Source organism: Cryptotermes secundus, unplaced genomic scaffold (genome assembly GCF_002891405.2).
Source record: "Cryptotermes secundus unplaced genomic scaffold, Csec_1.0 scaffold4316, whole genome shotgun sequence".
NCBI classification, from domain to species: domain Eukaryota; kingdom Metazoa; phylum Arthropoda; class Insecta; order Blattodea; family Kalotermitidae; genus Cryptotermes; species Cryptotermes secundus.
The window spans coordinates 29104-37740 of NW_019727849.1; the positions used below are offsets into that span (position 1 = coordinate 29104).

Below are 8637 nucleotides of genomic sequence, written 5' to 3' on the forward strand. Positions count from 1 at the left end.
CTTTCTTCTTCCCTTCCTCTACACTAAATGTTTCGGCCCTAAATGGCCATCATCAGGTGTGTATTCTTACGTAGCTGTTACACTGCCCGTAGTTTAAATTTTAAAACACCAGTCTTTCCAATTGTATGTATGTATAAAATCTTTGTTAACCTACACACGTCAATTTGATTTCTAAAATTGGCACTTTTTTAAAACTTCAATTAAAATTGTATTAAATTTAACCACAAATGTACTCATTATCCACATTTAATGGATGTATTGTATAATCATTGGAGTTAAATAAAAAAAATGTATTAAAGATAGGCAGCGGCACACGCACAGAGAGCCTACACAGAACAATACCTGAACAGCGATAAAACAAGAAGTGGCCGCTGCAGCACTATAGACATAGGGCATGTACCCCGAGAAATTTTAATTTTTAAAATTTGGAAAAAAAGAACGGAAAATTTAAAGACATTTTAATTTGAATTGAAGTTTTAAAAAAGTGCCAATTTTAGAAATCAAATTGACGTGTGTAGGTTAACAAAGATTTTATACATACATACAATTGGAAAGACTGGTGTTTTAAAATTTAAACTACGGGCAGTGTAACAGCTACGTAAGAATACACACCTGATGATGGCCACTTAGGGCCGAAACATGCAGTGTAGAGGAAGGGAAGAAGAAAGAACTACAATTAAATTGTTGCACTTAAGACGGAGTTTGTCTCATATATTGTGTGAGTGTAACAGGATGCTTAAATATAATATTGCTCTCTTGAAGCTTGGGGCCCAGGGACAGCCAAGATACACCCCACCAGCACACATACGCCCCATTCTCACTAGTAGATGACTGCATTCCTGACAGATCTGCTTGATTCACTGAAGAGCGTGGTGCGACCTTGTGCTGCGACGGGTCTCAGAACATTGGCAGTGCTCTGGGTGCACCTACAGTGAAAGATGGAGGAAACAGACACATCATTACACGGAGGAAAGACAAAGTCTGGAAATTAAGCAACTGGCCATGTAAAATTTGAGGTTCTCACAGAGGTGGTTATGAAATATTCTATCTCGTGGAATATAACACCAGGTAGTTCGTTGAAAATCAACAGACGTTTCGGAGGAACATTTCGCTCTGCTTCCCATCTGCATTCACACATATTTCTTGTTCGTCTTATTCTTCGACCCTGAAGATGAAGGCGACATGTTTCTCCGAAACATCAGCTAACTTTCAACGGACTACACGGCATTGTATCCCAGAAGGTATACTTCTTGATCCTCACCTATTCGCATTCATGACTGGTTTCACGTATCGTTTTCAGTCTTTTAAACAAACTGTAATACAATTACTCCTTATTTTATCGAGTCACAATACAGAGTTTCAGCTTCGAACTCTAAAGAAATACAAAAATTGGTGAAGTAGTCACCTGCACTCCGAGCCCAAGGACAATTATGAAGACAGGACTTGACCTTGCACTTGAAACCGGCGGCGACGTACGTGCAGTCAGAACAGCAGCGCGGCTGCTCTGTGATCACCCAGTTCGTTTCGTACGGCCGTGTTTCTGAAACATGTGCAGCCATCTGTCGGTAAGGAGATGTAACATTCGGCATGATGCCCACTTCCAGAAATCAGCTCAAAGTTGTAACAGCGCAACTTCTGTTTTCATACTGTCCGAAATATAAAACATTTAAGAATAAAAAGAACTATAGATGTTAATATTCCCCCTTGGCACTACAGCCCCAGTGGGCCTAGGCCTACCTCCATGAACTTCTCCGTTCCCTTCGGTTTTTCTAGATCTTACACATTCGGTAGGACTCCTTGGGCGGGTGATCAGCTCGTCGCAAGGCCTCTACCTGTACACAAACACAGAAAAACGCACACAAACATCCATGCCCTGAGTGAGAATCAAACCCACGATCCCGGCTTCCGAGCAAGCGAAGACAAAGCACGCCTTAGACCGCTCGGCTACCGTGACCGGCAGATATTAATATACTCTATTTATATTATTGCCAAATCATTACTATACAGGGTGTTTCACGACTTTAGGGCATAACTGCAGCAGGTGATTTCCTAGGTCTTTGTGATCAAAAAAGTTCATATAAACATGTGTCCGATTTTGGACGGTTACGGAGTTATGACCGTTTTTTCATTCCCGTACACGCCCACGTGTGAACCGCGTCTGTCAGCTGGCGGGTCGCTATTTTTAGCCAGCTACAAACAGAGCGTTCTCGTCATCTCGACACTTGAGATGTACCTATGGCGGGGAGGGTTGGTATGTCCGGCGCGGTTCACAACCGAGCGGCAGCCTGTGTTGCGGCCGGCGGTGGCATTTTCGAAAATCAGCTTTAAGCACCAATAACTTCAAATTAAAGATAATTTCACGAAGTTAACTTTACATTCATACTTTAAATGTATCATGTATTATGCTGGTTTATTATTTTGTTCCGTTTATTGTCAGTAATCGTTACCTTCTGTTCTGAGTTTAAGGCGGTCATAACTCCGTAACCGTCCAAAATCGGACACACGTTTATATGAACTTTTTTGATCACGAAGACCTAGGAAATCACCTCCTGCAGTTATGTCCTAAAGCTGTGAAACACCCTGTATATGTAGGTACAGACCACCACTGAACCGTACCGAGTGTCTGTTGCTCACGGCCCGCTTCTTCGCGCAGTATTTACATTACACACATTCTAATACTCCCCATAGTAATTTTCCTTTAGAATTTTCAACCAGACCTTCGTATGCATTCATTAAACTCCCATGCTCTACGCATACGCCTTAAATTAATCGCCCCCAAATTATCGTCAATCCAGAATATGAAGTTTCGCATTATGCAGGCTTTTCTTTTTTCAGACATCTTGCCTCATATATCTTGATTCCAATATTAATTCCTGATTCCAAAGTCAGTGACTCACACAACGTCATTACATTGTACGTGCAGAACAGAGAACAAACATTTTCCAGGTCGATTTTAGTTTAGTTTGGTTATGTACATTACAGTGTTCTTGGTTGTAGAACGGAGACAGTATGACGTTTCGGAGGAATATACCACCTGCACCTGCAGGTGGAAGAATAATGACAGTAAGAAACCAGATGTGTTGGTTTCTTGCTCTGCTCACTTTTCGGCCCTACTGATGGAAGTGATATTTTCCTCCGAAACGTGGGCTCTCTGCGAAACATATGACGTTACAACGCAGAAAACTTTACTCGCCAAGTAACTTCAACTTCAGCGTATCATGAATGCCTTTGTACAGAATCATCAGGCGTGAAAATCAATTCTAAATTCCAACCATGACATTCTTAATGATAATAAGAACTCAGTAGTTCTAACTGCGCCTCTTGCATGTCGAGGCAACAAGGAGATAAAGCCGATCTCTCTTCTCTACACGTATTTTTTTTAAATATAAATGTATATAGAAAATTGGCCTAAGGAATGCCCATCCTCCCTTCTGCAGCACATTCTTATAAACGTCTTATTCTGTCATAGCTTCTTAGGCTTCTACAGCTCAACTGAACAATCTCAATTAGTTTATTCCCACTGGATTTTATTGTAATGTTGTTCGTGAAGCCGACAGCTTTCCATAGGTGTCTTACCGTTGCTTCAGCGTCCCCAAAATTATGCCATGAGTTCCTCATCTGATGATAATTCAGGTCCTGTCTCTCCTGCAACCCTCTTCTTTGGTTCGATAACTTCATTCTTTGCCTTTGCATAGCTCATGCCTTCCATCACCGCTTCTTCCGCCTCCACATCACTGATTTCTCTTTCCTCCACTGTATTTACCTCCATTTCTTGGCCACTTGTCCTTCTTTCAGAGAGTCCACACTCCGAGGTACGTGGACTCCCAGCCGTAGTATTTTTGACCGAAACCCACATTTTAATTATTTGTCAGTCTGATATACTAAAACCGAAAAAGAATCAAAAAAGTGGGAAAAACAAAAACGAATTTTCATATTCAAACACCAGCCTGGCTTCATTATTCGTTGCTTATTCTTCTGTATCAGTAAAAAAGAACCCGACCCGCCATCTCTTGCCACTTTAAGTTAATTAATTTAACACGCCTCAAAATGAATGTGTATGGTAGTACGAAAGTATATAACAAAAACATATACACACAGTGCTGTAGGATTTTATGTGAGAGCGTCTCTGAAGACCTCGCTTAATCCAAGACAAGTCTTGAAAAGTGATTCTTGCCGAAATTTTGGGGATTATTATTTAAAATTTGCGCATAAATTGAAGCTTTATTAATATTTTCAAATCGCACTATTTCAAATTCGCATAAAATGCGACCGCACTGTGCATATCTTCAACTGAAATTACCGGGGGAGAAGGGGTTGCAACCAATAAACAAACGAATCGGTTACCTTTCTGTAGAGTGTCGTTAAGGGGTTCAAATTCAGACCCTACTTCGCCTCCGCCCACCACCAGCCCCCTCTCTCCAACGAACATCACAACAATGCAGAGCAGGGCTACCAGCATTCCCGAACACGGATACATGTCGCTCCGCTTGACTGGGGCGGGCTGGAGCAGTCACTTGTTTCTTGTCGTGCTACTGCTGTGTATGAAGCAGCGGGCCTGCACATCAACAAGTAACGAATCAAGCAGATCATGAACTACGCAACTATCTACACACTGACTGCGAGAAGAGCCCGCTGGGTGGCGCTGCCTACCGTCACACATGATCCTAGGCCACACAGCATGTCAGTTTCCTCTAAGATCCATTTGAACGTTCCCTTTCCATCTCCTTATCGTTCAAGTAAATTAGGCCTTACAGGTTCCCCAGAGATTTCTCCGCCAAAGTTGTGTGTGCATTTCTTGTGACAGCTATTCGAACTATTGCACTATCTCAGCTCTCGCAACCCCCATTAACCTACTGTCACATGTAGACCCATTATCGAGTAACAACTGTGTAAACAAGCGACAGTACAACAGCCATTGCTAGGGAACAGCTCTGTGGACACGTGTTTTACAGGCAGCGAGAGAAAAGAGACTTTTTCTGTGCGGTCCGTGCGTTGTTGCGTTGACGGTAAAAACATTACATATGTTTATTTTATTCTCGGCAAGCTGGTGCACCGATGAAAGAGCTGATTGACTGATTGCAGAAACAGCCTCGAGAAGCTGATAATCATACATATGTTCTAGAACATTCATGATCATCTCCACAGATGTCTGTAAGTAGAATCGCCTATGATTCAATTTAATTGAATTCACATCCCCCAAAATATATTTCTTGACTAGGCCTCAAAAACATCCGTGTACCCTGAGGATTTAAATTGAAAAATGAAAAATTTAAAACGCTTATTTTTTCCCCCCATATAAGTCTTTATTTGCTTTTATACTTTTTAAGTTTCTTTGAAAAATTGATTTTTTTGCTGACATCTGCTGTTTTCAACGCAGCGAATTTGAAGACTAATATTTATGTGGAGTCCAGTAGAAAGCTGCCAAAATTGCAATGAATATGCTCTTTGCATCTCACTCTTCTAGGCCAAAAAGGGAGACAAGAGTTTCCTCCGAATTGCTTATATTTATACAAGACTATACGACGTCAATTTCTACAAGAATGTAGTTTCTATAAGCATCTTTATTATATGTTTCCCTAGTTACTACTTAACGGCTGCTGAAAGTCCGAAATAACATAGAGATTTTTCCATTTACAGCGACAAACACTATAGAGTAGGCTGAGGCTTGTAAACGACGTATCTCGTTCGTAGCGTAGTAAAGTTTAAGATTCCGCAGTGGTGATTAGACCAATGTTAGTGCTTTCACATACGTATTACGTCAACAGACTTGCCAACTGAAGCACGCAGAGTGGAGACTAAACGCTACTTCCGCCACCTCCACTAATTAAAATGTTCGCTGTTGAGAGCAGCAAAATGTGGGCAGACACAAGATAGGGGCCGCGTTCATGTTCAAACTTGTGGTGCGCGAACCACGTCGGCACAGAAACTACTTCACGATTCTGTGAGCTGGAGATGTAGAACTGTACCTGCACATAATTAAACACCACGCCATTTAGATCCCGTGGGGGAGTGGAGTTATAGCTCCTACTATTCTTAAACTCGGCCCTAGATGGAGGCGAGTGATCAGCTTCACGCCCGAACCGCTTTACCTTCGCGAAAACAACTCTCGATACGCGCTCGATGAGAATAAATGGATCCCAGAGCTCATCTGGAAGCTATGTACAAGAAAAAAAAACATTGTCTGCCATGGGAATCGAACCCGATTTCCCGGTAGTAAAATACGTGCAAGAGTGTTAAATGTATTGTCAAATGTACGAGTGTGACTATAGACGGGGTTTGGTTTCATAATCGGATTTATTGGACACTTTAGTTGGCACTAATTTCGCCGACAAGCGGCGGTCGCTCGATCGGTATAGTTCGCTTGCGGACTACAGGCCATGGAGTTCTTTTTTTAACACACAACTCGTGACTACACTTTACAAATTACTATCACACACAGACTGGTGTTCTCAGTCACGGTCTCTCACCGCGTTGCTTGGTAACGTCTTCCAACTGCGGAAGTCACTCTGCTTCCTGGTTCACGTCCTCGCAGGCTGGCGACCATCACACACCAGCGTCCTAAATTTCTAACTGCCGTCTCAAGACTTTCCCGTAATGACAGCTGGCCCTCATTATATAGCCTCGACATTGACAACACAGAAAACACCGCTTCCAACATTTACTCCAGTGTTGCTTACGACCGTTACCTAGCAATGGCTGTCTCTCTGGCTCCAGAGTTTACAGTATGTATCAAGGCTCCCATAAGCTCTGGCAGCTCAATCGGTAAGTGGCTGGCTGCGAACTGTCAGGGTTACATTTCTGCAGAAGAGGGACAGCTCTACGCCACGGCTGTCTAGGCCGGCCCTGGGGCCACTCAGCCTTTCCTCCCGTGTCCACCGGGAGCAAAGAGGAAGGAATACATATTGACACGGTGCCGTCGACGTTAAGAATGTGTGGTGTTTTACCATGCACTTCCTATATTCCTTCACCGTTAGGTAATTTAGAAATAGAGATAAAGTTATCTCCACTTTTAACAGTTAATCGACGAAGTCTGCTCAAACTGTGTCGCTTCTGACACTTATTTGCAAGATGCCGGGTTCAAATCTTGGCGGCACACCAACTACTCTCACTTCTGATTCTCTGTGTTTTTCCTCAGACCCTCCAGGCAAACGCTGTGATAGTACCTTAGAAGGAGACCACAATCACTTCACTCCACGCCCTTTACAATTCACTGGTCACTATGAAACCATACGAAGCCAAATGGCCTTTACGTCGGGTGTCGCTGAGCAACTACATCTAAATAGCATTTCAAGAATTCCTTCTCCGCTGAATAGCTTGTAAACAGTCCAACGACATGGTAATTAGATCTACTGATGATGAATCGGGAAGTGACCGTGGCCTATTTATGTCACTATCTCAATACTTATCTACATAGACAAATAATAAGCTTCAGGGACCTAAGCCCTTAACACGATTGTTATCAACGTTTCCAAGGAATCTGCTGTCTCCGTCTTCAGATTACAAACTGTTGGCCACTGCTGCACTAGCAAACCTGTTCTTTTATTGATCCTTTCCAAATTTCTGTATTCTCGTTCACCCTGAAGGTGGAGGCGGCAGATTCGTCCGAAATTTCGGTACGTTTTTACCAAATTACACGGGTGACACCTTAGAACACAATTATGTATGCAATTCTACCTGACACATTTCTGTGGTTATGCCACACTTCAAGCAGACAACCTTACGAGAGAGAGGCTCGTGTCTGCAGAGGGGTACCGGTTTTGAGAGTCTGGTTCCCCCCGTGTGCTGAATTGAGTTGTCTTCTGATGCTGTAACAGTCTACGTCACCATCTGATGGTGACGCCGTGTAGTCAGTTGAAAGTCAACCTACGTTTCGGAGGAATATACCGCCTCCATCTTCAGGGTCAAAGAATAAGCCAAGAAAAACCGGTGTGAACGGTGGTAGGCAGAGCTCTGCTTGTTCGGTTTATTCTTCGAGTGAGAAGATGGAGGCCATGTTCCTCCGAACTGACTGCACGGTATGATACCGTAGAAGATATTACTTTTCATAAGCACCGCTGTGAGTACCTGAAATCCTACATAACCTCAAAGTTGACTTATATGAACTTTTAGTAGCGAGGCCTCGTATTTGCAACACTAGACAGCCACTCACAGGATGCTGATACACGAACCTGACTAGCCTCTGGCGGTGTGTAGCGCTGTTTACTTGCCCCTCAAATTGTGCAGCACTGAGCGTTACGATGTGTACCGTGTCCTTCCTCACGTGGGACGTCCGTGATCATAGCGATTGCTCTTCACGTGACTCGCCGTTACCTTCCACTGAAGTTCTGCGGCAGTGATCAATTCGTTGCGCGAATATTGTGTAGGATAAATATGGGCGTCGATAGGAGGCGGGGGGAGGGGGGCAGGAAATATACCAAAAATTGGTTCATTTTTTAAATGTATATGCAGGATATCCATAAATGATTGATACACTTTTAATTTGTTACAACGAGGTGAGTATTACAACTATACAGTTGAAACTCGTGTCACCTGAATAAGAAAAAGTTTTACCTGCCCTACAGGTGCTGAATGTGAGCTCCATTCGTGACCCGACGAATGTCCAGTTTAATCCAGCTCACTCTATACTCTTTCTAACAT

General features: G+C 43.0%; 1 long non-coding RNA gene across 2 annotated transcripts; it reads right to left on the bottom strand.

Moving 5' to 3' along the window:
• Window positions 1-676: 676 nt before the first annotated feature.
• LOC111865090 lies at window positions 677-8301 on the bottom strand. Of its 2 annotated transcripts, none has more exons than XR_002842920.2 (4): window positions 8169-8301; window positions 4345-4555; window positions 1406-1540; window positions 677-926 (listed from the first exon to the last, which is right to left on the bottom strand). It is a non-coding gene; the product is annotated as an uncharacterized LOC111865090 (long non-coding RNA). The 2 variants fall into 2 exon arrangements; XR_002842921.1 differs by lacking the exon at window positions 8169-8301 and adding an exon at window positions 8065-8158.
• Between the last annotated feature and the right edge of the window lie 336 nt (window positions 8302-8637).